The sequence below is a fragment of the Antechinus flavipes genome, chromosome 1 (genome assembly GCF_016432865.1).
Source record: "Antechinus flavipes isolate AdamAnt ecotype Samford, QLD, Australia chromosome 1, AdamAnt_v2, whole genome shotgun sequence".
Classification (NCBI taxonomy): domain Eukaryota; kingdom Metazoa; phylum Chordata; class Mammalia; order Dasyuromorphia; family Dasyuridae; genus Antechinus; species Antechinus flavipes.
The window spans coordinates 477,705,701-477,724,853 of record NC_067398.1 but is presented as its reverse complement, the minus strand read 5'-3'; positions in this window follow the sequence as shown (position 1 = coordinate 477,724,853).

The following is a 19,153-nucleotide window of genomic DNA, read 5'->3' as shown; positions in this document are numbered from 1 at the left end:
GAAAAATAAAATGCTATCAAAAAAGAATGAGAAAGAAAAAAATTGTATTTACTTCTTACCTGCATTTCCTCACCATTCAATTCTCTCTTAACCTTTTACCATCTAGATTCACACACTATAATGAAACTATTCTCTGAAAGATCACCAGTGACCTCAAAACAGCAAAATCTTGGCATTTAGGGATGGAAAGAGACACAGAGATTACCCAGTTCAATGTTTCTCACCCCTTTCTTAAAAAAATTAATCAATATCAAAGAATCAATACCAAAGACTTCACTTGCATTAAAATAAAACACACAAAATTACAAAAGATCCAATTATTATAAAATGTAGTAATCAATTCAAAAAAATTTTTAAAAAGTATATGACCTTTAGTTCTCTTGATGTAGGTACCATGGAGTATATGAGCTATCCATTTGTTAATTTATTTAGTGAGTCAAAAAGCATCTAATAGGTGCTTATCATATGTGAGGCATTGTGATGAGCACTGAGTAAATAAAGTATACAAAAGTGTTGCTAAATGGCTCAGTGAATACAGTTCTTGGCCTAGAGTTAGGAAAACCCGAGTTCAAATTTGGCTGTAGACACTTACTAATTATGTTATCTTACTAGCTGAGCAAATCACTTAAGCTCTGCTTTCATTAATCCACTAGAGAAGGAAATGGCAAATTACTCCAGTATCTTTGCCAAGAAAACCCCATGGATAGTATGGATTATGGGGTTACAAAGAGTCAGACATGACTGAACAACAACAATACAAAGTAAAGCAAAAACAATACATGCCATCAAATAGCTTTTATTTTAATGTAGCAAACAATTGGTAACTAGGTAAATATAAAAGATGGGTAGATATGTATACACACACACAAACACATGCATATATATGTATTTATACAAATATATGTGTGTAGTCTTTTGTAAATATGTATATATGTATATATATACATAAATGTTTATATATATATATAGACATATAGGTATACATACATATATATATGTAGGCATATAGGTATATATATATATATAATAGGTAGAAGGTAGTCTCAGAGGGAAAGGCATCTGCTCTTCTTCATTCTCACTATAACATTTTCCACATGGACATCTCTCTGAGGATATCTTTTATGACACATTTGGAGCACAATTCTTTGTGGGTAACATTCTGCATTCTATTAACATCCACCATGCATTTCTTCATTGTCCTTTGGGTAACCCACAATTTTGATTCTATGGAGATGTGGTATTCCATGATTCAGAATCATGTAACATCACCAGAAGAATATTTGTGTTAAAGAGTTTTCCCCTTTTCCTTACCCCTCAAGGGAAGCTTCAGGCCATTATAAGCATTGTATAGTTTTCTAAATGCATTTCAATTTCCTCTCCTCCTATGCATTTTGGGGTCTTGTTAATTCTTTGTTCACCTGTAGTGTCAATCTAGAAATAGATAGCTAGCTAGATAGGTAGATAGATGGATAGATGGATGGATAGATAGATAAACTCTATAAACTATCCAACTACATATCATGGTCTATACACTATTTTTTCTGCATTGGTAATTAGTTTTGAATCAATACAAATTTAATTTAGGAGGTTTTTCCAATGTTTCTGGATATGATACAGTCATCAAAAATTAATCTTTAAATAAGAGATCTGGAGAAACTCATTATCTATAGGAACTCCCTTTTTGATTTGTCCTAACATCTTCCATTACAATAACAAATGCTTTTTCTGAATTTACATCTCCTTTTATGCCCTTTCTTATAGTATCAATCAGAGAGATCATAAATCAAAGTTTTATCTACTGCATCCTTTAAAGATTCTTGTGTAATTTTAACATGTGAATGGGAGTCACAATTGAATAAAAGATGCAGGAAACACAAAGATCTTACTATATTTATTACTTGCATATATGTAGTCTGCTTCAGAATATAATTTTTAAAACCTGTCTATCCTTTTTCACATTTTCATCAAGAGTGCCCTCAATAAGTAGATTTTTAAAAGATCTTATACAATCTTGCAGAGATTTTATGGATATGGAAAAATAGGTATAAAAGTTGGTAATTATTGGTATTTTATCAATGAGCTTTTTCAGTAATAGTAATATATAGATTTCTCCCAAATATTTATTATATTCCCCTCTTTCAAGTATCTTGAGAAATAATTTTTTCAATTATGTCTCTTCTACAACAGAACGCTACCATGTATATGTGCTCTTATCTCGCTGCTCCTCTGGTGTTTTCTTTCTTTTTTTTAAAGGTGAATAAATGAATGAAGCATTTATAAATGTCTCCTATGAGCAAGCATAATGATTAAGGACTGGGCCTACAAATGGAAAAAAGTAAGACATCCTTGCTTTCAAATTGCTCTCATCCTAATGGGAATGACAACTTGCAGATAGTTTCAGTTGCAAATTAGATAGAAAGGTCCCATGTTCCTTAGGATACAACAGCAAAGCAGATGATAATGTCTCTTATAAAGTCATTTCCACTGATAAAATGAAAAGTTTCTGAATTTAGACCATTTGGATAATCCAAAGACTTTTGTGGCAAAGAAATTCTTTTTTAGTAGCCATGGGTACAGTATCTGCCAGAATATTTGCCCATTTGTTTCCCAGGACATTGACTATGGGCTCTAGGATGGAAATAATGCTATTCCAAGGACTCTTGGGTTCAGGATTCTGAGCTATTTCCATCAGAGTCTAAGGGAAGATGGTTGTCAAAGTGATAGTAGTAGTTTGCCCTATTTAACATAAGCTATCTTCTGTCTGTCTTTTCCGGGACATTCTGTTACTTTACTTAGATTGCCTTGTTCTGTGTGTAGTACTTGGTTTGCATATGATGAAACTGGTCCATTCTCCAGAGGAATTATCTTTCTGGATATGACTGTAAGGGTTGTATGGGATCAGGATCAGAGGTCTGAAAGGTACCATCACTCCCAAAGATCTTATGTTAATCTACATCTACCTATTGTTGGCAGCTGATCAGTAGTTATTACTGGTGTATTTCTACTTCTTTGTATAACAGACAAGGAACTCTGATGTTAGAAATCCAAATGTGTTGGCTCCACTTTTATTGCTAGAGAAAAGAATTTATAATGGAAATCTTTATAAAAATGTTTCCCATTCTTTATATGTTTATTGTTTTCTATTTCCATTCTTAACATTTTTAGGATATTTTAGTTTAATTGGAATTATCACTAAGCTTTTATGAACTTATTTCTCTTTCCTCAGCCTCTTGCTATTTATGAAACATTATTTCTAATAATTCCTCACTATCCCTTTCTGTGAAATTGTACAAATGACTTTGTATTCTAAACCAGAATTTCTCTTCTTTGCCCCATCTCTCCAGTTGTTAAGCAAATTAAATGTTTGCTAGCTTTGGCAATTTTTATGTTCCCTTAATCTCATTGTTATGCTCATAGATTTATATTGCTTAAACTTTTTTTATTGTACTAAATTTATTTATTTTTAATACACATTGCTTTATGAATCATATTGGGAGAGAAAAATCAGAGCAAAAGGGAAAAACCATGGGAGAGATTTAAAAAACAAAACAAAAAAGAAGTGAACATAGGATGTGTTGATTTACATTCAATCTCTTTAGATCTTTTTCTGGATGCAGATGGCATTTTCTGTCCAAAGTCTATTTGGATTGCTTTGAATCACTGACCCATTGAGAAGAACCAAGTCTTTCATAGTTGATCATTTTTCAAATTTTTGCTACCAGAAAAAAAAGCTGCTAAAAACATTTTTGCACATCCTTTATGATTTCCTTGGGATACAGACCCAGTAATGATATTACTGGGTAAAAGGGTATACACAGTTTTATAACTCTTTGGGCATAGTTCCAGATTGCTCTCCAGTACGGTTGGATCATTTCAAAACTCTACCAATAATGTATTAGTGTCCCAGTTTTCTCACATCCCCTCCAACATTTATCATTATCTTTTCCTGTTATATTAGCCAATCTGAGAGGAGTGAGGTGGTACATCAGAGTTGTTTTAATTTGCATTTCTCTAATCAGTAGTGATTGAGAGCATTTTTTTTCATATAACTATAAATGGCTTTAATTTCATCATCTGAAAATTATCTCATCATATCCTTTGATGATTTATCAATTGGGGAATAACTTACATTCTTATAAATTTGACACATTTCTTTATATAGTTTAGAAATGAGACCTTTATCAGAAATATTGTCTGTAAAGATTTCCCCCCTAATTTTGTACTTCCCTTTTAATCTTGTTTCTGTTGTTTTTGTTAGTGTAAACCTTTTTTAATTTAATGTAATCAAAGTTGTCCATTTTGCCTTTTATAATATACTATCTAGTTCTTGTTTGGTCATAAATTTCTCCCTTTGTTAAAGATCCGATAAGGCAAATTATCCCTTGTTCTCCTATTCTGTTTATGGTATCATTCTTCATGCCCAAATCATGTATCCATTTTGACCTTATTTTGGCACAGAGTGTGAGATGTAGGTTTTTCATATTATTTTTCAGTTTTCCCAGCAATTTTTGTCAAATAGTGAGTTCTAATTCCAGAAGCTGAAATTTAGGTATTATCAAATACTAGATTGCTATAGGCCTATAGTTTTCCTTAAAATAATAAACAGTATTTATTTATTTAAGCCTTACGGCAATCATTATTTGTAATGGAGAGAAACTACACCCATTCCCAATAAGATCGGGGGTGAAACAGGGATGCTCATCATCACCGCTATTATTCAATATTGTAAAATGTTGGCTTTAGCAATAAGAAAAGAAAAAAAATTAAAGGAATTATAATAGGCAATGAAGAAATAAAAGCTTTGCCAATGATATGATGATATACTTAGAGAAACCTAGAAAATCATACAAAAAACTTCTGGAAACAATTTACAGCTTTAGCTATGTTGTAGAATAAAAAATAAACCCACACAAATCATCAGCATTTCTATATTTTATTGAAAAAGCCCAGTAGCAATAAAATTACTATAGACAAAATAAAATACTTGGGGGTTTACCTACAAGACAAAACCCAAACTATATCATAAAGCAGAAGTTATCTCAACCATTTGGTTAAGAAATATAGTGGTGGATCAGTGCAATAGGTTAGATATTTTAGGTTTGGTACTGCTAAGCCACCATCCTTTGAATTTTTTTTTTTCGTTAATTCCTTTGATATTATCGACCTTTTATTCTTTCAGATGAATTTTGTTATTTTTTCTAGTTCTATAAAATAATGTTTTGGCAGTTTGATTGGTACAGCACTAAACAAGTAGACCAATTTAGGCAGAATTGTCCTTTTTATTATATTAGCTTGGCCTAGCCATGAACAATTAATATTTTTATAGTTGTTTAGATCTGCTTTTAGTTTTTGAGAAGCATTTTGTAATTGTGTTCATAATTTTTGGGTTTGTCTTGTAGGTGGACCCCCAAGAATTTTATTTTGTCTATAGTAATTTTAAATTTCTCTATCTTTTGCTGCTGGGCTTTTTCAATAAAATATAGAAATGCTGATGATTTGTGTGGGTTTATTTTTTTGTTCTGCAACATTGCTAAAGCTGAGAATTGTTTCCAGAAGTTTTTTGTATGATTTTCTAGGTTTCTCTAAATATATCATCATATCATTGGCAGAGATTTTATTTCTTCATTGCCTATTATAATTCCTTTAATTTTTTTTCTTTTCTTATTGCTAAAGCCAACATTTTACAATGTTGAATAATAGCGGTGATGATGGGCATCCTGTTTCACCCCTGATCTTATTGGGAATGGGTGTAGTTTCTCTCCATTACAAATAATGCTTGCTGTAAGGCTTAAATAAATACTGTTTATTATTTTAAGGAAAACTCTCTTTATTTCTATGTTCTTTGGTGTTTTTAATAGGAAAGGATGCTGCATTTTGTCAAAAGCTTTTTCTGCATCTACTGAGATTATCATATGATTTCTGTTGGTTTTGCTATTGATATGGTTGATTATGATTGTTGTTTTCCTGATATTGAACAAGCCCTGCGTTCCTGCTATAAATCCTACTTGGTTCATAGTGTCTTATCAGCAGTTTAAGTTGCTGTGATCTCTTTACTCTTTATTTCCAATTTTTGCATCAATATTCATTAAGGAGATTGGTCAGTAATTTTTTTTCTCTGTTTTGGCCCTTCCTGGTTTAGGTATCAGTGCCATATTTGTATTCTAGAAGGAATTTGGTAGAATTTTTTGCAAATAGTTTACAAAGTATCAGAATTAATTGTTCTTTAAATGTTTGATAGAATTCACTTGTGAATCCATCTGACTGCAGATTTTTTTTTTTTTTTTTTTTTTTTTTAGGGAATTAATGGCATTCAATTTCATCTTCTAAAATGAGAGCATTCAAGTATTTTATTTCATCTTCTGTTAACCTGGGCAATTTATATTTTTGTAAATATTCACCAATTTTGATTAGATTGTCAGATTTGCTGCCATAGTATTGTACAAAATAGCTCCTAATTGTTGCATTAATTTCTTTTTCATTGGTGATAAGTTTACCCTTTTCATTTTTGATGCTGGTGATTTGTTTTTTTCTTTCCTTTTTTTGATTAAATGAACCAAAGGTTTATGTATTTTGTTAGTTTTTTTCATAAAACTCTTGGTTTTATTTATTAGTTCAATAGTTTTCTTAGTTTCTATTTCATTAATCTCTCCTTTCAGTTTCAAAATTTCTAATTTGTTATTTAATTGGGGGTTTTAAATTTGTTCTTTTTCTAGCTTTTTTAGTTGTATGCCTAATTCATTGATTTTCTCATTCTCTTTTTTCATTTATGTAGCTATTTAGATATATAAAATTTCCCCTAAGAACTGCTTTGTCTGCATCCAATAGGTTTTGGTATATTGTCTCATTATTGCCATTTTCTTGAATGAAATTATGGATTGTTTCCATGATGTGTTATTTGACCTACTCATTTTTTATATTAGATCATTTAATTTACCATTGGCTTTTAGTCTTTCTTTCCCTGGCCTTAAAATAAGGCCAAAATTTTCCCATGGCCAAAATAAGCCCACAATGCAATTGTTTTTGCATCGTGATATAAAAAGGAAGCATTTACTATTTCAGCCTTTTTGCATTTGATTGTGATGTTTTTAATCTCTAATACATGGTCAATTTTTGTGTAGGTGCCATTTACTGCAGAGGAAAAGGTGTATTCCTTTCTGTGCCTATTCAGTTCTCTCCAGAGATCTATCATATCTAGGTTTTCTAGAATCCTATTAACCTTCCTAGTTTCTTGTTTATTTTGTGGTTAGATTTGTCTGATTCTGAGAGGGGAAGGCTGAGGTCACCCACTAGAACAGTTTTGCTTTCTATTTCTTCCAGTAACTGGCTTAAAATCTTTTCTAGGAATTTGCCTGCTCTACCACTTAGTGCATACACATTTAGTATCCTTACTATTTCATTATTTACTGTACTCTTTATCAAGGTGTACTTTCCCTCCTCATCTCTTTTAATTAGATCTAGTTTTAGTTTTGCTTTATCTGAGATTAGAATCGATATCCCTGCTTTATTTGCTTCAATTGAAGTATAATAAGTTCTGTTCTAGCCTTTTACCTTCACTCTGTATGTGTCTCTCTGTGTCAAACGTGTTTCTTGTAAACAATGTATTATATCACCTTTCAAGGCTTAATCTTACTGGGTAATTAATTCTTGTTGTAACCCCAAATCCTTTGCCTTCCAGAATATGGTATTCTAGGCCCTCTGATACTTTATTGTAGAAGCTGCCAGATCCTGGGTAATCCTGACTGTTGCTCCTTGATATATGAATTGTTTTTGTCTGGCAGCTTGCAGTATTTTTTTACTTGAGATTATAGGTTTGGAGTTTTGCAACAATGTTCCTTAGTGGGTTTTTTGTTTTTTGTTTTTTTTGGTGGGATCTCTTTCTAATGGTGATCGATACATTCTTTCAATGAGTATTTCCTCCTCTCTTTCTAGAATGTTGGGGAAGTTTTCCTTCATGACCTCTTGTAGAATGCTATCCAGGCTCTTATTTTGGTCATATCCTTCAGGTAGGCCAATAATTTTAAAATTGTCTCTTCTGGATCTATTTTTCAATTCGGCTGTTTTGCCAATGAGGTATTTCACATTTTCTTCCTTTTTTTGCATTCTTTTTAGTTTGTTTGACTGATTCTTGAGTCTCACAAAGTCATTAGTTTCCATTTGCCCTGTTCTAGTTTTTCATGTGTGATTTTCTTCAGTTATCTTTTGCATTTCTTTTTCCATTTGGTTTATTCTACTATTTAAGTAGTTTTCTTCAGATAATTTTTCCCTTCCATTTCCAAATTGTTGACTCTCTCATAAATACATCTCATTTCTTTTCTCATTTTTTCTTCTACCTCTCTTATTTGCTTTCTGAAGTCTTTTATGAGCATTTCCAAGAAGCCTCTTTGAGCATGAGACCAATTTATCTCACTCTTTTGAGATTTCTTCTGTGGACATTCTGTCCTATTCTGAATTTGTATTTTGGTCTGACCTGTCACCATTTTAGCTTTTTGTAATCAAGGTTCTTTTCTGTTTCTTGCTCATTTTCTTTCCTCTTTTTTTTTTTTTTTTTTTTTTTTTACTTTTAAGGTGGAGCTCTGCTCCTGATATAAAATTGGTGTTGTCCCAGCTTCCTGTACAGCTCCAAGCCTTGGCTTTGAGCACAGGGGCCTCTTGTGTTTGTAGGGGGTAACTTTGTCTGCTCTCTTCAGGAAACAACCTGGTTTCCCAGAGTCTGCCTTCTGAACTGGGTCTGGAAGGTGCCCCACTGATTTGCTCCTTTACTGAGCCAGAATTGAGGGTATTTGTTGCTGATTTTCTGTGATTAAGCCTCTCTCACTGGCTTTCCCAGAGTGTATCTTACCTGGGCTGAACACTCTTTTCACCTCAGGAAGACTGACCTTTCTTAAAGTTATTTTAGTCTATCTTGAGCTGGAAAATAGTTTCTTTCCATTAGATTCTGCTCAGAGGCTTGGTTTCATGTGGTTTTGGAGGAAAAACTGTAAGAACTTGAGCAGCTTCCTGACCTTACTCTGCCATCTTGGCTCCACTCCTAGAATCTTGCTTAAATTTCTTTAGAAAATTGTGATACTCCATATAGTTTTATCCATATTTTTGATAGTAATAACATGTTTAATTTGGTTGGATTGTAATCTCATTTTAATTTCTTTTCTAACCAGGCTTTGCTTTCTGGCTTTGCTCTAACAAATCCATGATAGGACTCAACAAGAATGACTTTCATAGTGGTACCCTATCATTTCCTTTCTCTTAAACTAAGTCAGTTTTGTGTGTATCTGAATAGTTGTGTGGTGTGATGTGATCTTGTTATGGCCAGTATCTCATGACCTTTTTCTTGAATGGAATAATCAATAAATTTGGTCATAAGTCTTCTTTGTATCCTACAAGTCTTTGGTCTCTTTACTTTCTTAATCTTCAGCAATGTTTTCCAATATATTTCATGATATCTTTGCCTATAACATTGAAGACAAATATAAAATTAGATTTTATTTAATTTATAATTCTTAAGTTCTTTATAGAATTTCCTGTTGCCTCCTTATCTTATATAATACATGTTAATATATAAATTGCAGTCATCTTCAGGGTGGTCATTTGTAAATACTTACCAAGAACCCTACATTAGAATATTGCTAAGTATCTTATGAATTGTTAAGGAAATAACAGTAATAATAAAATAACTGATATTATTACAGTACTTTACATATATTATTTCATTTGAACTTTGCAACTATCTTGTGACATAGATTTTTCCAAACATTGTTATTCCCTCTTATAGGTGAAGAAACATATCCTGAGACGTTAAGTAATTTATCCAGGATCATATAGTTAATCAAATTGTCAAAAGCATTATTCGTTTTATCAATTAACTAACAAATATTTATTAAGCATTTACTATGTGCTGGGCACTGAGCTAAGAAGAAGGAATATAAAGGGGAAAAAAAGCTGGATTTCAAATGGAGGAGACAATATATACTTAATTTAGGTCATACAAGATAAATACATTTGTTCCAATACATTTTCTTTGGAGAAATTACAAAGTCAACCTAGCTAACTCCTTTCTTTGCCTCTCTAAGGAAAACCTATGAGTCATCCTCCCATTTAGCTACAATTTCCTTTTGTCTTTTGGATTCATTTATAGTGAGAATGTCAAGATTAATATAGTTCATTTCCTCTAGTATGTAATAAACTTTTTGGTCATTGGACAAGGATCTCACATTTAGAGTGCCAACTCTTATTACCACGCTATTGGCATCCTTCACTCTATCTTCTGCCATTCTCACAATTCCAGGGCAGTCCATTGTGTTTAGGGTGAGACGAGTGCATACAGGAAGGGCAAATATTTTATATTTTGTTTGTTTGTTTCATCTGATAGGGTGACCTAATAGTCATAATCTTGGACTAGGAGTCAGGAAGACCCAAATTTAGATCTGATTGCTAAGTTTTAGGTAGCTAGCTATTACAGGGGATGGAGTGAGGGACTTGAGGTCAGGTCATATCTTGTCTAATATGTTTATTGACTGTATAACACACAGCATCAGTTTTCTCATCTGTAAAGTTGAGATGAGAGTAATAGCACCTAATTTACAGTATTATTGTTAAAATCAAATTAATATATGTAGACTTCTTTGCAAACTGTTAAAGTGCTATATGAATTTGAGCTACTATAAATTAATAATAAGGAATAATAATTACTCTGATTCAAATTTTTACCAAATGTTGATTTTTCTAAATATCCCTTAGCAATACAATTTCCAAAGTTTATGGACTTTCATTTTTCAGATTTTAGAATTTGAACTTTTAATTGTGTGATTCTAGGAAAGTCACTTAACCTCTTTGAGATTTGGTTTTCTAATTTCCAAAATAACAATAATAATGGCATCTACATTCCATAGCTATTAGGACAAAGTAAGATAATATAATATAAAGGAACTTTCAATCTGTAATGTGTCTTATACACATGAACAATTATTATTATTTTAATGGTATTTAATAACAATATTGTATTTATTATTGTCATTATTTCATTTTCACCATAGCCAAAATAATTAATCATCCAAAAGTTAGACTACTAGTAATAGTGTTCTTCACATTTAGTTATGCTGGCCCTTGGAAAGCAGCCAGTCTCTTGCTGGTACTGTTCTTGAAGTCTTTCCAGCTTGATAAAACACGCCAACCTTTATACTAATGGAGACTTTGAGAATCCAGGTAATGCCATTATGAGGTGTGAGAGAGTGACTTTTGCGAAGGTGAGAAAATACACAATGACCAAATTATTTATGATTTGGTAAGATGGAAATTAATTTTCATCCTTTTCATCATGAAGTAGTTTCATTCATTACAAAGTAGTATTACATATATGTGCAAAGCATTTATTTGCTTTTCAGAAAACATGTTAGTTTATTGATTATGCTATTATGCCTTATATTTTGTTAGAGCTAAATAGAACTAAAAATTAAAATTTTTGAGGCAATACAGATTGGCTGGTCTCTTAAAATAACTCCATCTCCTTCTCCTCCACCTTACCCCTGGATCTGGGATCCATGGTTCATAGGTTGGACCAACTAATCACTTATTTTATAGATTAGGAAAATGAGACCAATAGAGGCTAAGGGACTTCCCTATTGTCATTTAAGTCACATGTAGCAAAGCTGAATTATGTTCCTAGGTCCAGTAATTCTATGCTTCTACTTTCTTCTACTACTTCAGATTGCAAAATCAATAGATTTTTTTTTAAATGTCATTTTCCTTGAGCTCTTTGTAAAATTTTAGACACTTAATTCTATCTTTCTCTTGAATATTCTGTCTTTTCTTGGCTACAGAGATACCATATTCTCCTGGTTTTCCCTTCTTTATTACCACTGTTTATCTTCCCTTGCCTTGTTTTTTTATCCAGTTCCTTAATGGTGACATTCTTCATGGTGCTATCTTTTACACTCTTCTGTCTCTCTTTCTTTGCAATTTCATTTATTCCCAAGATTTGACCAATCATGTCGTAGATGATCCCCAAATCTCTCTTTCCAGGATTGTCCTTTCTTTCTTTCAAGCTCTAAATCCGCATCTTTAATTGCCCACAAAGCATTTTTGCCTGGGATATTTCACAGATACCACAAGCCTAACATGTCTGTAAATCATCATTATTATCCTTCCCACAAAACCTTCTCTTCTTTCTTGACCCCACTTAATGACAAACTTGGCAATCTCATGGCTAAAATCTTGTTTGAAATTTTGATGTAACTTTTGACTCCTTTCTCTCTTTCTTGCTCTCTTCTTCTGTCTAATCAGTTACCAGGTACTCTCAAATCTATCTCCACAATTTAATAGAAACTGTCATCTGCTATCTATTTCCAGGGCTTCCAAGTTTCTTGTCTATACTTGATTTATACTTGATTCACTCCAATCCAATCTTTGTTCCACTGACAAATTAATCTTTCATATCTGTCAGGACATTCCACTTTTTCTTAAACAACAACACTTTGTCTTTAGCAGCTAAATTACCTACAAAATAGAATGCAAAACACTGAAAGTCTTTCTTTTTGACATTCAAGGCCCTCTATTATCTGGACACACACTACCTTTCAGCTTTATTTCATTGTATTCTTTTCTAATTACTCCATGCTTCAACTACCTAAGATTACTCATGTCACCTTCTCCCATGTTACTGCCTTTGTACCTTTGGACACATTCTTCCCAGTTTTTGGAATATCCTTTTCTTCTTCACCTGCTGATTTCTTTTCTTTCTTTGGAGCTTTACTTAATGCTTCTTTTTTCATAATAATTTATCTGTATCATGTTTCAGTGAAAAGCATTCTGGATTTGGAATCATAAATCCAGAGTTCAAATCTTAACTCTTTTACATATTATTTACATAACCTTGGATGAATCTCTTAATTCCTTTGGATTTTACTTTCCTATAAAGTAAATACTATCATTTAACATCTATTATTACAATGGTATATTGAAAGGAACACTTATACTCTTCACTAAACAGTAATATGACCTAGAGAAAGTCATTTAGTTCTCTCATTTGTAATATGATAAATAGTATAAATAGTATACAACTACCTCCCTTGATTATTGTGATTAAATTAAATGTAATTAAATATAATAATGTATGTAACTACTTTACTCATAGACTAGATAAGGGATTCTTAACCTGAGTTCCAAGGAATCAAAGATTCCATGAATATATTTCAGTAATATATCCATGAACTGGAGTGAATAGAAAATTTCATTTTTATGTTCACTAGATCCTAATTGAAATTTGTCATTGATTTTCATTTTTAATTTTTCAAAAACTATATGATTCTGAGAAGGGGTACATAGGCTTCAGCAGATTTCCAAAGGGATTCATAACACCAAAAAGGTTAAGAACTCTTGTACTAAATGATCTCTCAAATCCCTTCTAGCACTAAATCCTTGATTTTTTCTTGTGATCTTCCCACTTGATAATGACCTTCTCCTTTTTCTCTTCCCCATCTTGGACCTCACATGGTGTGCTGTACTTTTCTCATACACCTATAGTATATATTATATTATTTTATAGTAGTTACATTATAGCATGATATCCTTCCACCTGTCTATAAATTCCATTAGACCAAAGTTCTTATAAAAACATTGTCTCTTAGCCAAACTATAGCACAGTACATTACATTTATGAGCCACTTAATCAGTGTTTGTTCAACTGAATTGAACTCAATTTATAATGATGACAATCTCAAACAGATTCTTTCTGGTTGCAAATCTACATCTTCCTAAATGAATGCTAAATGACAATTTAATTATATGATAACATGTTGCGTTCGTATAGTGATCTAAATATTTTTTCAAACAACCTTCAGTCAGCAAGACTTCATTAAGTACTTACCCATCTGTTTTGATGATCTTAAAATAAAGAAGAAACAGAGGAATATTGGAGGTGAAGAGGAGGTTAGAGGACTTATTTCACAATTTAAGTTACAGGAACACTGGAGAACTTAAATCCTATTTTCATCTTAACTGGTAAAAGATATGAAAAGCACTTATGCTCTTGGTTGCAACAATTTATTTCTTTTAATCCATATGAAAAATATTCCAAATAAATAATTAGACAAATGGCAATTAAACCTTGGCTTGGAAAAGTTGACAAAAGAGGAAAGCAACAAATGTTGGAAATGCCTTGAGAAAAAAGGCAAATTAATATACTATTAGCAGAATGGTGAATTGGTCTAGTAGTTCTGAAAAGTAGTTCTGGAATCATATCTCAAAGTCACTTAAGTGTGTACCTTCTTTGGCACAGCAATATCACCCCAGAGTTCAGAGAGCTCAAAGAAGATTCAACTATACAAAAGTTATAGCAACTCTTTTTATAGTGGCAAAAACCTAGAAATTAAGGGGATGTTCCTCAATTGGAGAATGTACCCATAAGAAATGATGAAAGAGAAAGTTTTAGAGATGCCTGAAAATTTTTTTTGAACCAGTAGAGACTGAAATAAGCAGAATCAGGAGAATAATTTGTACAATAATCATATCTATCATATTGGTAAATATTTAAAGTTTTAATGGCACCTGTTCTATTTTTTTTCTAAAGTAGATCCAATCTTCACATGCATCCATAAGTTTAATGCCAGTTCTTAGAGGCAGAGAAACTGAGGAGAAGTTGCTTTTCAAGTTGTCTAAGACTCTAGAGTTAATGCATAATAGGAGAAGAGAATGATTTATAGGCTCTACCCAGATCTCAATTTCCTTTCCACAAGTTCTCTCTGAATTCATGGCCAACAAATGGCTTGAATTATATAGGGAAAATCCTGACAATTTCTATTTTCAGTAACTATTATTGATCTTGATTTTATCTCCATAGTCTTTGCAATTTACTCAAGGAAATAAAATAAAAACCACAGATGAGCATAACTACTGAACATGGGATGAAATGCTCCAGTTTTCCCTTCATGAAATTCCCCATATTTTTATTGAAATCTTATGTCTATATTTGTTACTTTACACTTGACAGAAAATGCCCATAGTCTGAGCAACATGTATTTTATTAAAATTTTTTTCCAAAGGGATTTGAGCCCATCACCACTGTCTTCCCATGTTTGTAATTCTTTATCCTTCCTAGTTGTCTAGTTGAGCTTGTCAAGAAATGAGACCTGATTTTCTCAACTTTTGCCTTAAATTTGGTTTTTAAATCTCTATTACTGCTAGAATATATGAAATCAACTAAAATCTACTAGAATTTGAGTTGAAATATCTGTTCTTGGGTGGGAAGAAGTAAAGCAGTTGAATATATGGGGTCTCAGAGTATTTTAGGGTAGGTAATTTTGGATCTTTTTAAAGTTTCTGAATCTTGGGGAATCAATAGCCAACAATAGATAATGAACTACTTATAAATCTTGAAGCAATTACAGTATGAGAAGTAAAAACATGAATGGTTTTTGGTTTTACATATGTATAGCTGTAAATAGGCTATTAAATAAATGTTCTGATTCTACACCTTTACTCCCACTAACAGGACAGATCTGTTGAAAGAAAATATTTCAGTGGGATAATACATGCCCTAATTCTGATGTTCAGAATCATAAGTAGCCTCATTTCTTCATCAATCTTTTTCAAGTTGTCACATGTAATCATAAGCTTGAATTCTCCTCTGAGCACAGACCCAAGAAAGGAGAAAAAAATAAATAACTCAAATGTAGCATGAAGGAAAGGGAGGTAGAGTTTGAGAGCATTTCTTCCAAAGAGAAAAAAAAGTCTTGAGACTTTTAGTTGACTGCAAGCTCAATATTAATGACAATTCAGAAAACTTGTCTAAACATCTATGTGAAGTCATCATACTAGAATTTACAAGCGACACAAAAGTGAACTTAAGGCTAATTATCAATTCAATGTCAGATGATGGCTCTATAAGCATATACTTAGATGATAAGGTAATGTGATGGTTCTCCTCACAATTGGCTCTTGCTGAATGTGTGGTGGTGAGGTAATTGTGGGCAAGGGTTGGAGGACTGAGGGAAAGAGGTTAGGGTCACTTGGCTGCAGGACAAGGAGGAGAGAGGCTGGAGACTCTGAACTCCAGAATCCAGGATTCATTTTTGGCACGCCAGGTGGCAGCTTGCCTGCCTCCTTCATTTCTTCCCCTAAAGACCAAGGACTTTGATTGATCCTGACTCTGACTGATCCTGAGGCCCTCCAGAGAGTTAGCCTGGACATTATATTTGGCACCCAAGGTGGCCTAACGATCTGCACAAAGCTCTATTGTAATTTCAGTGAAGAAGTCCTTGTGACCAGGAAGTAGAGTAAGTATTAAAAAAGACAATCAGGAAACTTTGTTATGGGCTGAAATGGGGCAGATACTAAGAAAAGAGCCTCCCTCACTCCCACCCCCACCTGAGGGATGTCTATAGAAAGCATACTTAAGCTAATAAAGAGGCAAGGTTTGGTTGTAACTTGGGAACAGATTGGTGGACTCTTAGAAATATTAGAATGCATGTGCCCTTGGCTCTCCAAGGAAGATGAAATAGAGGCAAATAATTGGAAACTAGTAGGAGATCAACTGTGTGATTATTACAATGATAATGGCCCTGATTCAATTTCTAAGGAAACATTCTATATATACAACATAATACAATTGGTCTTAAAGAATCCCACAAGTTCTAAAAAAAAAAGAAGTTTTCAAGAGAACAGCCAGACAAGGAAGCATGAGGAGAAAGAGGAAGAGAAAGGGGAGGGTATTGAAAAAATTGATGAAAGGCATGGAGAGTTGAGTGAAGGGTGTGGTGATTCTTACTCTTACAGCTCAGCTTCACCTCTGCCTACCCTCAAGCAGTCTCTTGACCCTCCCTCATCAACTTCACCTTCCTGAGTGGAGGGAGAAGGAGGAGTGGGAAGGGCAGTGATACCACCAGCACCTTCCCCCCAGCAATCACTCCCCATGACTCAATTGCAAAAGGTACTACTTAAAGCCAAAGAGGAAGGGAAGAATACAACTGATTTGAGAATAGAAACTTATCCTGTGATTGAACAGCTTAACTCTTCAGGTCAAAAAAGGAGAAAAAACACTCCTTTTAATCTAGAAATTATCAAAGATCTGAAAAAGGCTTGCACTCTTTATGGGTCTACATCATCTTATGTTAAGATGTTATTAGGGAATTTGGCTTATGAAATTCTAACCCCTAGTGATTGGAAATCTATAGCAAGGACATATTTAGAATCTGGACAAAGCTTGTTGGCTTTCTGAGTATAGTGAACTCTATAGGATACAAGCCCAATGAAATAGATAAACTGGAGTTAATATACCAATCACCTGTGACCAACTAACAGGTTTAGGTTCTTATGCAGACACTTCAGCACAGATTAATTATCCCATAGCAGCATATAAGCAAATTGCTGCTGCTGCTATCAAAGCATGGGGTACCCTCCCAGGAAGGCAAGATAAAGGGAAAGTTTTCGTGAAAATAGAGCAAGGTCCAAATGAATCCTTTGCTGATTTTGTAGGACATCTTCAGATAGCTGTCATAAGAACAACTGATGAAAATGCAGCAACAGAAATTATAAGACAAACTGTTAAAGAAATTGCTAATGGGGTTTGTTGAAGAATTATACTAGGACTGCACAAGTATGCTCCTTTAGAGGCGATCAAACACACTGTGCCAGGGTGGGCACAAATACCTTTTATACCCAGGCTATGATTCAGACTTCCCAAGATCCAAACACGGGAAGACAGGGTCCCTTTTGGCAAGGGACTTCCAGAGAGACTCTTCAATACTTTCAATGTGGTAAAGTAGGGCACTTGAAAGCTCAAGGTTGGCATAGAAATAGAGTAAGAAGACAGGATGAGAGAACAAGACCCCAAACCCCATGTCCAAAATGCAACAGAGGCTTCCATTGGGCATCAGAATGTAGATTGATTCAGGGAAATGGGATAGCCAGAGCCCAAAGCAAAAAACACTTGGGACATGATGGTAGCCAATGCTACATTCAGAGAGTCTTTAGAAGTTCAGTACTCAGACATGACCAATCAGTCAAGAAGCAACCTGATGGGAGAAAGGGATTATAATTGGGGAGAATGGAGTTGTATGTAGCTGGGACTCCTGAGATACCCCCTGGAGAGGTGAAATCTGTTCCTCTCCACCCTATGGATCCCTTGTCTCCAGGCATAGTAGCTTGACCATTTCACTCCCTGAGAGGAGAGTGCTTACAAAACAGTGTCCATACATACACTGATGTGGGAAACTAGAGAATGTGTAGATAATATCCCAGTCACTAATACAGGTAGATAATATGTTACTTATCAACTAGGAGAAGTAGTAGTTATCAGGTTTACTGATACAGACTCCTAATAGGCAATCTGGTGATAGTTGCCCAGATCTTGACTCCAAGCAGCAGAATTCAGGAATATTCTGGATAGCAGCAGTTATAGCTGATAACCTATGCTCACTATCTATATAAATGGCATGCCATTAAAAGGGTTGGTAGACAAGGTACAGATTGTACAGTCATTAGAAGTGCCAACTGGCCCAGTCACTGGCCAAAGATTAATTCCTATCTGGATCAATAGCAGCTGAAGTTAGTGCCACTCCTTTGGGATGGATATTTGAAGGTGAAACAGGAGTTTTTACTCCTTTTATAGTTGAAAAAATCCTCATCAATCTGGGGGGGTGTGGTGATCTTTTTCTTCTCAAAAACGCAGCCAGGTGATGAAAGTTCAGATCTTTTATTATGCCCAATATAGCCCGGTTAGCTTAGAGGCCTATCTCTCTGCTTGGTTCCAAGAGCTCTCTCCAAATGTCTTTAAATCCAAAGGTCTGGTCCTTCAGCCTCTGCCTCTGCTTTCTTCAGCCTCCAGCCAGCTCCAGTCTTCATGTCATTCCAGTGAAATCTCGACTTGTAGCGTCTTCCTCTCTAGAACTCTCCGACTGGCCCATTGGCCTATTTATGCTCCTTCCAGAGAGAGGGATTATGGGTAGTTCTACTTAGTACCTTGTTTCAGGTTCTGCCCAAAACATCTTTTTGTAAGATTAAATCAACTCTAACTACTTAGCAGTTAGTAAGGATTCCAACATCTCCCCCTTTATTTTGTTTTAAAACATAGGGGGTTACTGAGGGGGTACACATAAATCCATCAATATGGGCCAGAACTTTGTAACAGATATACATGGTATACATAAATCCATCAATATGGGAG